Genomic DNA, 15,186 nt, shown 5'->3' with positions numbered 1-15,186 from the left:
ATGGGAACATGGGCCAGAAAGGCAGCCGACGAGGCTTGTGCCCTAGTCGAGTGTGCCCTCACAATCGGTGGCGGGGGGAGAACGACTCCCGCCAGGTAGTAACAGGTACGGATACACAAGGTGATCCGGTTGGAGAGCCGCTGAGTGAAGACCGGTCAGCCTCTCATGGGTTCGGCCAAGGATTGTGAGGACTTCCTGAGTGGTTTTGTATGTTCCAGGTAAAAATCCAGAGCCTGTCTCACATCCAGCATGTGGAGGCGGCACTCCTCACTGGACGTGTGGGGTTTGGGACAGAGTACTGGCAGGAAAATGTCCTGACCCATATGGTAGGCAGAGACCACCTTAGGGAGGAACGAAGGATGTGGTCGGAGTTGGACCTTATCCTTATGGAACACTGTGTACAGGGATTCGGAGGTCAGGGCCTGGAGTTCCGAGACCCGTCTAGCAGACGTGATCCCCACCAGAAAGGCTACCTTCCACAAGAGGTGCGACCAGGAGCATGTAGCTAGCGGTTCAAATGGAGGACCAGTTAACCTTGCCAGCACCAGGTTCAGGTTCCACTGCAGGACTGGAGGCCTAACAGAGAAAGAGGCAATCCAAACCCTTAAAGGAATTGGCCAGTCATGGCATGGGAGAACACCGTGTGGTCCTGCACTGGCGGTAGAAGGCCGATATGGCCGCCAAGTGCACCTTGACGGACGAGGGCACTAGGCCATGGGCTCTAAGGTGAAGGAGATAGTCTAATATAAGCTGAATTGGAGCAACCACAGGTGAAACGCCCCGATCAGCGGCCCACCGGGAAAACCAAGACCACTTTGCCAGGTAGGACCATGTGCTTTCCAGGAGGATGCGCTGAACCCCTTCCGAGCAAGTCCTCTCCTCCTGGCCTAAACATTGAGCAGCCATGCCATGAGGTTGGGGTGGAGGAGGCGACCCTGGTCCTGGGATAGCAGGTCTGGGCGGGATGGCAACGGCCACAGCGGGGTGACTGCCAGGCTCATGAGAGTCCTGTACCTATGTTGCCTGGGCCACACCAGGGCGATCAGGGGGACCTGGGCCCTGTCCGTTTTTATCTTTTCCAAGACCTTGCCAATCAGCGGAATAGAAAAACTGGCCCGACTAGGACAGAAGGAAGGTGTCAGAAATGGTGCCCATGCCCAACTCCCCCCCCCCCCCCCCCCCAGAGAGGAAGCGGGAACACCAGTGGTTCTGCCGTGTCGCAAACAGGTCCACTTGGGGAGTTCCCCCAAGTTTGGAAAATCCTGTGCACCACATATGGGTGCAGTGACCACTCGTGCTGAGCGGAGAAATCTCGGCTCAGGCGATCCACCCGAGAATTCCTGGCACCCAGTAAGTGGTGGACTTCTAGGTAAATATCATGGGCTATGCAGAAATCCCACAGCCTGAGGGCTTCCTGGCAGAGGGCTGAGGAACGGGCCCCACCTTGCCTGTTGATGTAGAACATAAAGGCCGTTTTGCCCATGAGAACCCTGACCATTCTGCCCTCCAGATACGAGCGGAAGGCCACACATGCCAGACAGATCGCCCTGAGCTCCTTGACATTTATATGCAGGGCAAGGTCCTGCATGGACCACAGACCTTGGGTCTGGATGTTTCCCACATGGGCTTCCCATGCCAGGTCCAATGCATCGGACACCAACTCCACGGACGGGGGTTGGGACCATGCTAATGAGCTCCCTTAGGGTTTCGAATCTGTCCAGTGGGAGGGAGGCAGGCCCTGGCAGACATCGCATCCAGAATTGCCCCAATGAACTCTATGCGCTGCACCAGGACTAACGTGGACTTGGTGTCATTTACCAACAGGCCCAGCGTGGTGCATGAAGACAGGAGGAGTGATACATGATCCTGCACCTGTGACCTGGAGCTGCCCTTGACTAGCCAGTCGTCAAGGTGGGGGAAGATCTGGGGACACACACGACGTCTGAGGTAGGCCACTACCACAGACATACACTTTGTGAATACCCTGGGAGCAGTGGACAGGCCAAATGGGAGGACAGTAAACTGGTAGTGCTCCTGCCTAACCATGAAACGGAGGAACCGCCTGTGTCCCTCGAATATATGAATGTGGAAGTACTCGTCCTGCAGATCGAGGGCGACGTACCAGTCCCCGGGATCCAGGGAGGGAATGATGGAGGCCAGAGAGACCATGTGAAACTTGAGCTTTACCATGTACTGGTTCAGGCCTCGCACATCCAGGATGGGCCTGAGTCTCCCTTTGGCCTTTGTAAGTAAGTAGCTGGAGTAGAATCCCTTGTGTCTGAACTCCGCTGGCACCACTTCCACAGCTCCTAGGCTAAGAAACCGCCTCACCACCTGCTCGAGCAGGGTCTCGTGAGAGGGGTTCCCGAGGAGGGACGGGGATGGAGGGTGAGTGGGTGGGGTAGGGTAGAGGTAAACTGGAGGGTGTAGCCCCGGAAGACTGTGTTGAAGACCCATGGGTCTGAGGTCAGCCGTGACCACTCTGGGAGAAAAGCACACAACCGGTTGGAGAAGGTAAGCTTTTATTACGGGTGGATCCCTGGTATGAACTGGTAAGTCGCCCCCAGACATTTCACTGCCTGTTTGCCCTTGGAGGGCCCAGGTTGCAGTTGCGGGCGTGTTTTTTATAGTCCCTTGACTTTTTATAAGGGGGCTCATATCTAGAGTAGGTGGCCTCGGTGAGAGCCTGCTGCAGTTTGAGCTTGGTCCTGGCCGGGGCCAGGACATAGAGGCCAAGGGTCTTTAATGTTGTGCAGGAATCCTTCAGACCATGTAACTTCACGTCTGTCTGTTTCGCAAACAGGGCCTTGCCATCAAACAGAAGGTCCTGTAAGGAGTTCTGTGCCTCGCTGGACAGCCCAGACAACAGGAGCCACGACACTCTCCTCATGGACACCACGGAGGTCATAGACCTGGCAGCCACATCTGCGGCATCCTAGGCTGCCTGCAGGGCCGCCCTGGCAGTAGCTGTACCCTCCTCCACCAGAGCCTTGAACTCTTTTTTGTCAAGCTCTTCAAGGGAGTCCTCAAATTTGGAGAGAGAGCTCCACAAATTGAACTCATATCTACCCAGCAGGGCTTGGTGGTTCGCCACTCTCAGTTGGAAACTCAAGGACAAATAAACCTTTCTACCGAATAGATCTAGTCTCCTCGAGTCCTTATTCTTCGGAGTAGGGGCGGGTTGGCCTTGCCTCTCCCTATGGTTGACCGACTCAACCACTAGAAAGTTGGGGGCAGGGTGGGTATACAAGTATTCATGCCCCTTGGCGGGCACAAAATATTTCCATTCTGCCCTCTTAGAGATGGGGGACAAGGAAGCTGGGGTTTGCCACAAGGCATTCAAGATCTGACACACCTTTATGGAGTGGGAGAACTACCCTGGCCGGTGCCGAAGCCAAGAGGACGTTGAAGAGGGAGTCTGAGGGTTCCTCCACCTCCTCGGCTTGTAGGTTGAGGCTTGATGCCACCCTTTTCAACAACTCTTAGTGTGCTTTAGAGTCCTCCTGCGGGACAGGCGGAGGAGGGGCCGTGATCGCCTCATCTGGGAAGGATGGGGGCATGGTACTCTGCATCCGCACCGGTGCTGCAGGCCTCACCACTTGGTCCCCTTCTGAGCGTGGGACCTGGGATGAACACTCCACCGACTCCTTTCTGGGCGGCTGAGAAAGGGAGGCCGACGGTATCTCCGAGGCTCCAGCCACCGAGCAAGCCACCACCAGGGGCTGCATCGTGGGCCACAGGGCCCATTGGTACCATGGCGCCAGCCAAGGGGTCCAGTGTCCAGCCTGACTATCCTGGCACATCGACTGACGACTGCGAAGGGAGGCCAGGCTGGCATACGATCTACTGCTATCCCGGGACTGGGATGAACGGTGGCATCGGGAACGATGCCAACCACAAGACAGTGATTCCCAGCGTGGAGGAGCAGGAGTACCACCGGTAGCAGCTGCTCCGCAAGAGGCTCCAATGGGCGGATCCACGACGGCAAGGTGCCAGCGATCGACGCCTGAGGCTGTGGGAGCGATGCCGCGGCAGGGACCTCGAGCGAGACAAAGAACAGGAATGGCATCGATGCCCGTACCGCGAAGGGCTACAGTAGGTTCTGGGAGACAATGACCTCCGGTGCCAACTGTCCCCGTCACCAAGGGGCACTCTCTCCTTGCAAGGTCTACATTCCCTCGAGGTGGAGCAGTGCCTGGATCCCCTGCCAGTCGGTACCCACCCAGCCAGTCTGGTGGGGGTCAACAGGAACCTGCGTGGACTGCACCCGGGGTGGTCACTGAACGGGAAACGGCGTCAGGAACCTTCCCTAGACCGTGAACAGTACCGTCCAGGCAGCGACTGCGGGGATCCAAGTGGTGGCTTGCCTTTGGACTGGGGAGCCAACAGCAGTGGTGCCACCGATACCGGCAGAGACAGAATGTCTCGAGCTGCCTGCAGGGCCTCTGGTGTGGAGGGCACCCTAATGTGGCCACTGACATCCAGGGAGGCCAGTTCGGAGTGGGCCGGGCTACTCCACTCAACTTGAGTTGGAGGCCGGGAGGCCGATGGGGACTGAGAACTGCCCAGCGTGGATCTAGTCTCTCCCCCGGTCTTGCTCCGGTGCCTCGGTGGAGAAGACCTCTTCTTCGCCTTCTTGGAGCGTCCCGTGGATGGGGAGTGGTGCCGGCTGGTGGAGGGCACCACAGGGTCGCAACGCACCAATGCCGCGGTGCTCGGTGCCGACTCGGAGCGGAGCAGCAGTGTTGGGGTTAAGGTCGACTCCATCAAAATGGCTCAGAGCCAAATGTCCCACTCCTTCTTGGCCCGAGGCTTGAAGGATCTGCAAATCTTGCAGCGATCGCTGAGATGGGTTCCCCCAGACAGCGTAAATAGCCCGCGTGCGGATAACTCATGGGCATCGGCCACTTGCAAGTGTTGCACGACTTAAAGCCTGGGGCATGGGGCATACCCCGACCCGAGTGCACTAAGCTAAATCTAACTAAAATACTTTTTAACTACAGGTACCATTAACTATGAACTAACAGAGTCCAAGAGGGAAGCTACAGCAGAGGAGTTCTGAAGCACCTACACTGGCAGCAAGAAGGAACTGAAGGTGGGGGGAGCGTGCAGCGCCCCTTATACCACACCATAATGGCGCCACTCCAGGGGTCGCTAAGTGCGCTCCCCTACTGGTACTGCTAGGGAAAAAACTTTCGGCACCGGTGCACGTGGTGAGCACGCACACCTATTGTGGAATGGACATGAGCAATCACTCGAAGAAGAAGAGGAGAGATTTGACTGCCTGGCAAAGTTTCTACCAATGCAGGTACTCGATATAACAAAGGGCACATCAAGTATGAGCAGCCAAACGTTACTAAAATAGAACAAGCCACTTTCTAAAGCAATGCTGGCTACTTTCAGTCCTCAGCCGACTGAAAGCATCTGGCCTCAAAGTTTGAGAGTTATCTCAGAGCAACTCTAAGAGCACATCTAGCTTTATAGAACGAATCAGCTGGTCAAGGAGAAGATGGAGAAATAGGCCCCTTAAAAGGTTTCTGAATACTCAACCAGCAGTGTCTTTAGGCAATTCAGTGGCCCTGTCCCCAGTATGCTAACAGCACTCCCAGTATACGACACCCTGCTGTACTGGTTCAAGCACAGAGCTGGGAACAGCAGGCCTGGGTCTGTTCTTGGCTCTGCCATTAACTCAGGGAGTGAACGTGAGCAAGTCACTTAGGAAAACTGTGGCCCAGAGAAGTTATCTACATAATGGGGATGATAAGACTCGCTTATCTCAGAAATAGAAGTCCTGAGAAGATAGCAGCAGCAGCAGCCGTCCTAGAAGTCATGTGCATGCTCCAGAACCAAAGGGTTTCATTTCTGTCAGTTTCAATAGCTGTAGACTCTATTTTCATCATTAGCTGGAGCTTTATCAAAGCTCCTTCCCTCCTCAGCTCACCTCTACCTGCGGGCAAACCCCACATACACTCACTCTCTCTCACACACACACACACACTCTGAGCACCAGGGTCACAGCTGCTAAAATCATTACTTCTAGGGATGAAAACAAGGGTCAGAGAGCCACAGGGCTGGGGGGAGGGACAGGAATGGGACAGGCTCCGACATCTTTATCCCTCACTGACCTATCTTCTTCCTTCCTTTTCCTTGTTCCCTGGGGCTCAGGGATTAGACCCAGCCATCCTCTCCAGAGAGAAAAACTGTTAACACTGATATTTTGCATCAGTAGGCTTCAGGGTCAACACTCTATTGAGCTGAATGAGGCTGTTTGCACCTTTCTTAAAGAGGTACCATAAGGAAATGCCTGCAGGCTTGTGAAGACCAAAAAAAGGGAAACCCGGCCGCCCAAAGGTTTTTCCTCCAGAACCGCCACCCCTCTGAAATAAAATGCCTACAGCTCTACCCTTACTGATGAAGTCACCAGAAAAGCGCTGGTTTGGCATCCAAACTCCTTTTGAGTCCTGGATGAAAAGTACATCATTTCCATGTCAGTGGATCTTAAAGCCAGCACTCAGTCTGAACTGATTCTCGCAATCCAAGTGGCAAAAGGTGCCTGTGGCACTGCAGAACCCAGGAGCGGATCACTGCTAAAGGCAGATTGGCTGAAGAAACAGCCCTCCCTGCAAGTATGACTGCTTTGCCATGCCCACCGCTCCCCCTCCTCAGTCAGGCCCTGACTCCCTGTGGAGAACAAAGCTCCCCGCTCCCTCTTCTCCTCCCCTTTCCGGCCCACGGCTCTTCCCTATAGCACTGTGAAACAGGATAGGTTCCACTCCCAGCGGCTGGAGAAGATCAGCATTCCAAGGGAATTAAGTCATCCTAAATCCCCACCAGACAATACACTCAGAGGCTCCTCTGCTCAGAGGGCTGCAATGGATTATTCTTTTTTTTGCTTTCTATCCCGGGTCACCATGCTGGAGGCAGGAGGGATACCTCACTGTACAAAATCTTTCATGAGTGACTTCAGTTGCCAGGTTTTTGGTGATGGTCCCCGCACCCCCCAAGAAAGGCATCAATGCAAATTAACTGTGAAGCATGGAATAAACATGCCTAGCACATTTTGCTACTGCACAACAGTATGGTACATTCCTTTTCAACCGCTAATTTCAGGGGAGACTGTCACTGGTGCTCAGAGCCCTCACCCTGCATGGATTCTAGCCAGCCAGATGTTAAAAAGGAAACTGTCAGCTAGCACACAGCAGCCTTCTGTTTCAAAGGTACTGGCAAACTAGAGTGGTCCTCTTCTAGAGGCTATGAGGAACTTCCCTCTCCTACATGAGATCTAAGGGCTTGTAGGCAGACAGACAGGTTGTACTGCTTTAAGTAAAATTAAAGCACTACAACTGCCCTAGCGCAGACACAGTTGTACCAGTATAAAGGTGCTTGTAGCAGGACAGCAATTCCTCTATGGGAAGGGGAATAAGCTACATCCGCATAACGATACAACAGCACTCACACTAAGTGTAGCTATTTCAGTAAAAAGTTATCTAGGGCTCTGTCCCTAGAAAGGGAATAAGAGCAATAAATTCTCCTCAATCTAATTACATTGACTGGGCTGGGACTCGTGGGAGCTGGGTTCTATTCCCAGCTCAAACACTGGCCTGCTGGATGACCTTGGGCAAGCCACCTCTCCATGCCTCAGTGTCCCCATCTATAAAATAGGAATAATAATACTGACCTCCTTTGAGATCTATTAATAAAAAGCACCTGATGAGAGGTGGGTATTGTTAATGCATCTTTTCCCTGATTCAGTCCCATACTTGTATTAGTGAATAATAAAGCTTCTGATGTGAGGGCAGAAAAGGACATGACAGTTCTACCATTTGTGCCTTTCTCCATAACTTATTGCTCCCTGTTTAGTTCCTACAGTACCCCATATTGGATTCCCTGACAAGCAAATCACAATGGCCAGCATGTTTCAAATTTTATTTCCTTACATAAAAGGTTTGCAGATTCTAGGGCTATTCAAAAATTATTTTATAAAAATGTAATAAAGATGTATTAATAAAAATCAAAACCCATCTTTCCGCATTGCAAGTTCTACCACTTGTTTGCCCATGTTTAAAAAGCAGGACACAGCATCCACATAAGATTTATTATTTCCGATGAAAAAAAGCTAAGATGCCTGCAAAGTGATGAATGCTGGAGGTAGAATCACAGGGCCATGCCAGGTGAGTTTCTGTCTCTGCCTGCTCCAGCCATTGTGAACCTTACCACCCTCCACCCACTCAGCTGCACTTCCTGGAACTTCCATAGTCTCTCCTGTTTCACATAGGAGTGCAAGAGAACCAAGAGATGCTCAGAAGCACTGCCCAGATCTCCAGTGAATGACATCCATTTATTATCTATGAGATAGGTATAACTCCATAACTGGAAGGGACCTTGAAAGGTCATGGAGTCCAGTCCCTTGCCTTCACAGCAGGATCAAGTATCATCCCTGACAGATTTTTGCACAGATCCCTAAATGGCCCCCTCAAGGATTGAACTCACAACCCTGGGTTTAGCAGGCCAATACTCAAACCACTGAGCTATCCCTCCCCCCTACTGAGTTATCCCTCCCCCCCACCCCCCGAAAGGGAACAATTGCCTGGGTGACTGTATGGGAGTGGAGGAAGGGGCAGTATTTCCCGGATTTTAAGCAGCCCTATCTCAGAAGAAAAAGGCATTTCCAACTCAGAGAAAAGCCCTCGAGCAAGCAGAAGTGTATAAACCCTTTTTGCCAATTTTTCCTTTTCCTGCTATTCTTCCTCAGTCACAGATGTGGGGCCTTTTTAGGACCAAAGCATTCAGCCAACACCAGTAGCAAAGAAATAGATTTCCCTGCCGTTGAGCTTCAGGCCCCAACTACCCCAGCGCACAGAGAAACTCAGGTGGGAAGGGTATCGCAGTGTGAACCTGCAGTCTGAAAGGTATGAACCAATCAAGTGCCCAAGCAGGAACAAGTCTTAAAGGGTCTGTCTTCACTGCATAGTTAACCAGCGCTCTTCCGTGGGTTTTAGCCCAACACCCCCTACCGCCTGCACAGAAAAACCTCTGACCCAGGCTTGGAGATACTATAGGCTCACACTAGCTGGCCTGGCTGGGGATGCAGGTTAGAGCCGAGGCTCCACTTGGGTGCTCAACATGCAAGCTACCTCTACCGTACTCTGAGTCCTCTTCCATTCTCACCTACTTACAATGAAGATCACATCTATGATCCCAGTGAAGACTGCACTAGAGTCCCAGGTCATTTCTTACACTGCTTTACACCAGTCTCCTTCCACTGATTTCACTTTGAACCAGAGCATGAGAGGTCAGCGAATAGCTGTTCCTTAAAATGAATTTGAAGCTGGCAAAAGTGCCAGGTCAACATGATTAGAAGCAAAATACTTGGCACAGAACAGATAAAACAGTGGTTGTGCAAGCTTTCCTCTCAAACCTGCCTCCCACAGATGGGAAAAGATCAGCTCCACAGGCTAGCATGAAGGAGTTCAGGATCTACAGCCCATGGGCCACCTTGCTGACAGTCTCAGGAGCCAAGAAGCCAACGGTGCTGCCAACAGCGGCTCATGTCCCACCAAGGAATAGAAAGAGTTCTGGATTCAAAATAGCGACTAGAGGTAAAAGACCCAAGTTTATAAAAGAGGATCTGTCCATAAGGTGGTCAGTCAGAGAACTAAGATGGCTGCTCTAAACCCTATAGAAAGACTTTCTCAGGGCAGATTTTGCCCTAATCCTGCAGTGAAATCTGCCTGGGTGGGACCCCTGCACTCCTACGTGAGCTCCTGCGTGGGTGCAGGGGTCCACCCACATAGATCAATCCTCAGGATCAGGGTCTTCACCATTTCCACCAGCTGGCACTCTGCAGTTTTCACCACTCAGATTGACCTCTCTCTGAAGCACAAGGAATTTTCTTTTTTTGTTTTTTTGGTATTTTTTAAAAAACATTAAGGGAGCAGATGGCTGGATCCGAAAGGCAATGTTAATCTTTTAACACCACTTTGTCAGCAAGATAAATTATTTAGTTCCAATATATTTTGGACACTGTGATTTAAGCTTTTAAAGCTTCCTTTAGTACAGTCATGACATTTAATGCAATATTTATATACTCTCACTTCCAGCAGCCCGATGCCAAGATCTGGTTGGAGTGGATGGAGCTCCTCCAAAAACCTTATCTTGCTACCTAATTAGCAACTCAGTGCATCAGTGAGTGTTCACCCCTAGAAGAATTGGGACGTATCTATTTAGTGAGAAATGCAGGGCGGAGTTTCCATAAAACCTCCACAGAAGTTACTGCCAGTTCATTCCCTCCTCCCATAACTTGGCACTTGGCATATGGTCATGTACATGTGCCCTTAACCGTTTCCTGCCAGTAACCAAACCACATGTGGCAAGTTAAGCAACACCTGGATCATGGAAAGTCTGCACAGTCAAAGCTAGACACAACCTTGGTTATAAGGCAGACTGACCCTCCCACTCCAAATGTACCAAATCTAGACCAATCTGTCTAGAGTTTCTCATGTGTGACTTTTCAGCTGAACTGCAGAGGAGATGGGAAGAGGGATTGGAGCTTTATTATTGCTGATGTTGGAGCTAGTAATGCAGAAGGGGTGCCTCAGGTTGAGTTACAACTCCTCAGCTGCTTTGCAGTGTGATTGCTCTCACGCGAGCTAGGCACGCTCAAGTGGAGTCACAGGCGCCAACTTTTGTTGGCACCAGTGGGAGCTCGCCCCCCCCCGACTCCACCCCCACCCCAACTCCACCCCTTCCCTATCCCTATTGGATCCCTCCCAAATCCCCGCCCTGGCTCCGCCTCTTCCCCAAGCACGCTGCGTTACTCCTCCTCCCCCCTCCCTCCCAGACTTGCCACGCGAAACAGCTGTTTCGCAGTGCAAGTGCTGGGAGGGAGGGGGGAGAAGAAGAACGCAGTGGCCCACTCAGGGGAAGAGGCTGAGGCGAGCTGGGGCGGGTCGGGGAGCTGCCAGTGGGTGCTCCACACCCACCAATTTTTCCCCGTGGGTGCTCCAGCCCCGGAGCACCCACGGAGTCGGCGCCTATGAGTAGAGTAAATGCAGCCAGCTGTTGCAGCAAAGACACACCCATAGAAAGTTTAGTTGGTGCAATGTCCCTGGCTGGGACTCACTTGGGGCTCCTAATTGCTTCTGGAATTAGGTTTTTTAACTTCTGCAGGACCAGAGAACCCCTGGGGCCTAGACCTTCGACTCCTGCAGAGTTTACAAGAGCTATAAGCTTCTGGGATCTAGTGGCCTGTGGGTTTGGAGAGGACCAAAGAGCCTCATCCAGGCCAGGGAGAATGGAGCACTTCAGTACTCCACTAGGCTGGGACTCCTATAGATCTTACATTCACCACAGGAGTGAAGGCTTTAGCTCTGCAGAGCAAGACACAAGTTTTACAGACAAACAGCAAGTGGAACTTTGACCAGAAGCAATGACAAGCGTTAACTGAACCAACTGTTCCATGGCAAATGACCGCAATTTGGAAATGAACAGTCTCACACATTCACACAATTCCAAGGTCCCTGTCCTGTTTACCATCAGAAGGCTAAGGCACACAGCCCAGGACAACAGTCCAGATATGGCAAAGGGTGGAGACACCACAGCTAAAGGGAGCAATGTGAGGAAAACTAGAAAAGGAGCAGGAACCTAATGTAAAAGAAGCAAGTGGCTGTTCGAGAAGGCAGCCCGGAGAGGAATCGAAGGGAGCGATTGAGAGAGGATACAGAGGAGCACAATGGGACCGAGAGTTGGACAAAATGAGAACAGATGAGATGGGTGAGAATCGTTGAGAGCTTTGAAAGATGAGGAGCTTGGTGTGGAACTGGATAAAGGGATTTCAGGAAGGGAGAAAGCCAGCTGGGAGGCAGGTAATATGATTGGCAGAGCAGGAGAGGGGAATTATGGGAGATCAATCTCGGTTCATTGCTTTGATAGAACAAATGCCTGGCTGAGGCACTGATCTCCATTCATTCACTCCCAAAACTGAGTGGAAGGATGACATGCTGCAACGACCAACAAGATTTTAAAACTTGACCTGGGAATGCATTAGCAGATAAGCAAAGGGGATAATAATAGAAGGACTCAAGACTATGGTGAGAAATGAACTGGCAGTGCAGCTCTGTACAAGCTGGAGGCAACGCATGCAGGGAGACCCGCAGGAAGACTATGCCAGTGGTGTAGTCCAGATACAACACACGAACTAAGATTTTGTAATGGAGAAAGTAAAGAGGCTGCTCATCTTGGCAGTCACTTGCCTGACCCCGATGTGATTTGAACACACAACCTTCTGATCTGGAGTCAGATGCGCTACCATTGCGCCACGAGTGCCACAAGCAAGGCTGGACAAAGGCCGGGGCAGGGCACTAGCCTAGGACTTGGGAGACTTGGGTTCAAACCCCTGCTCCACCAGAGACTCCCCATAAGACCTTAGACAAAGTCACTGTGTGCCACTGGGCCTCAGCTCCTCATCTGTACAATGGGGATAATAGCCAGGCCCTGTCTCACAGGGGTGCAAGAGGAGAAATATGATAACGACTACGTGGTGCTCAGATACTACAGTAACAGGGGCCATATATGTACTCAAGATAGAAAGAGAGAGGAGCCAGCTATGCAAGCTGGAAGAGACTATGGCCCTCCACATTGCTCCACAAAGGTTGGTCTCTAGTCTTATGACATTACAAGTGTATGAACTGCTACCCAGCGTCCTGCCCCCATATCCATCTGGGCTCCCCATACACACAGAGGCTCACGCAGGGCAGCCAGGTCCTCCTGTACATTGGATGGCAAAGCAGTTGTCTTAGGTAACAGAGTCACAGTACAAATTCATGGCGATAAAAGAAAGGAAGCAGCAGCTGCTAGTGGATGAGAAAAGACTATTTTCTGGATTGCCTTATGGTGCAGTAATGTTTTCCCTGGCATGATACTACTACAAAATCCAGGCACAGATGGCACTGGTTGCAACGCAAAACTGAAAAAATATTTCTTATTTATCAGCTACAAGTTCAGGTTAGACTGTGGAGCACGTGTGGGGAGAGATATAATAGATAATGAATTAACATCTTCTGATATGATCGTGCCTTTGCATGTTTTTATCAATACTTCTCCAAGATTAGTTTTTGGATTTCTAATATCAGGGATGAGTTGAAAGAACCAGAATTAAACATTTAGCAAGTCATCTGCTTCCATTTATGGGGAAAAGAAATTATCAATGTATATTTAAATCATTCAAGGTTTCCTTTATTTCTTAAAAACATAAATCTTTAGATTTGAATTGCTCTGGAAAAGGACTGGAATTTAATCTGCCAATGATTTAGGACCGTGTCTTAATGCACAGCATAAAATTACTCTTAAATTTTCAGCATATCATAAATATCACCTGAGCAGAACTTTTCATTCTAGAGCAGAAATAGCTACAGAATGCTATATGGAAGCAGGGTTTATGTCCATCATCAAGTTTGGAGCACTAGGACAATCTGGGATTAATTATTTGGTTTTATTAGATACAGCTGGTTTAAAAACATAAGATTTGGAGGAAATATTTGACCAGACCCTGGGAGAATTTTACGGCCCTGTTATATATTTCGTGCCAATGAATAGCAAAGCACTCGACAGGAGATTTAGTACCACCTCTAGGTGACTGGAAGATGAACAGACAAGAGAGTGTCTCATGGACCACCTTCAGTTCCACTGGTGATTGGATATCCATCCCTGTGTCAACAGAGCAATTGCTTATATAGGGAAAAGTAGGGTCTTTTTAGGAGATTAAGCAACTGGAAACAAGGAGAGCCAGCACCATGTGCCCAGCCAGTTCCCCACAGATCAGTTTGGAAATCCCTGGACAGGAAAATTCTTGACAGAATATTATATTGTTTTAGCAATCAGACAGATATTTTTCCCATAATGAATTCTTAGCTCAACTGCAGCTTATTGACTACTGTTTACTGAACAGAGTAGATGTAATTATTCATTACTGTATATTGATTTATTGACAACTTTACTTCCTGTATATTTAGGAAATACTAAAAAGGTACACATTTAAAAAACAACCTGTGTATCCGTCCACAGGAGCTCAGTAACATAATACCCACTTACCCCTTAGGACCAGGGTTTCAAAAACATACCAGAAACCCGGTAGACCCAAAAAATGGGGGGTTGGGGAGAACAGAACAACAGGATTACCCAGCCAGAGACCTGACTGTCCAAGCAGAGTGAAACTGACTAGTGTGGTCTCAATTTCACTCTATTGCCGCTGGGGAAAGCTTGAGCAGCAGCAGGAAAAGCCCTGGAGTTGCCTGCTTGCAAACTCAGGAAGAACACACTGTTTTGGTTTATATTTGGACGATTCTCTTCACAACCACGATGGCTACAAACCCTTTTCCCCCCATCTCAATTAAAGCTTTGTTTCTGCAGGAATTGTTAGGGCTCTTCATTTGACATGGAAAAGTTCCCAGCATGCCAACTGGATTTTTCAAGCCCCGCCTTAGGAAGATAGCTACTGCACTGGGGGGAACAACATGCAAAATAAACATTCCTTTGGACTGCCCTTTGTAGAAACAATAAATGGAAAATTACTTTTAAAAATAATTGCATTTAAAAAAGGAATGTTTTCACAAGTGGCCATCTGATTTCCATACAGAGTTGGCAGCCTTTCAACAGAATTCTGTGTTTCTAAAATGACTAAGAGAAACTGATTGGCAGGCAAGGTTCCCCATACTTCTCTCACCTCCTCTCATATCAGACTTGTGGGCAGATGCTGTCATCTTCAAAATGAAAGCCATGACAAGCTACCATCTCTGTCACCCATTTAAAAGCAGCATTCAAAATCCTCCTGAAGGGTGACACCATCTAGTTCACATCCTCTGCACAGAATCAGAAGTAGTCAAGATTTCTCTTGAATGCTTTCTTGTATAAATCAAGCAGTTGCATTATCCCCAGCTAGATGACGGGTCTCCAAAGAAAGCATGCATTTCTTTGTAGTAGTCAGGTTTCCACTAGAACACATCACAAAGATAATTCCTTTAAATTTAAAACCTGCCCACCATTGTAGTCAGATTAGAACCTACCCTGAGTTAGGCAGAGACTTCAATACCAAACCATTCCTTCACTGTAGTAGCTACCAGGAGAGGCTGCTCAGTTCTACCACAATCCTGTATAAGGTCTAAGGGCTGGGTGATTGAGTGGTTAACAAAT

General features: G+C 49.9%; 1 protein-coding gene and 1 non-coding gene across 5 annotated transcripts in view; both read right to left on the bottom strand.

Moving 5' to 3' along the window:
* Positions 1-15,186, bottom strand: part of GNAI2 (G protein subunit alpha i2) — a 206,036-nt gene that overhangs the window by 147,467 nt on the left and 43,383 nt on the right. The gene's annotated exons all lie outside the window — the stretch shown is intronic.
* Positions 12,253-12,325, bottom strand: TRNAW-CCA (transfer RNA tryptophan (anticodon CCA)). Its single transcript has one exon. It is a non-coding gene; the product is annotated as a tRNA-Trp (tRNA).

Source organism: Chrysemys picta, chromosome 7, assembly GCF_011386835.1.
Source record: "Chrysemys picta bellii isolate R12L10 chromosome 7, ASM1138683v2, whole genome shotgun sequence".
In the NCBI taxonomy this organism is placed as follows: Eukaryota; Metazoa; Chordata; order Testudines; family Emydidae; genus Chrysemys; species Chrysemys picta.
Note: the sequence above shows the minus strand (reverse complement) of the source record. Positions and strands in the feature narration are given on the sequence as shown.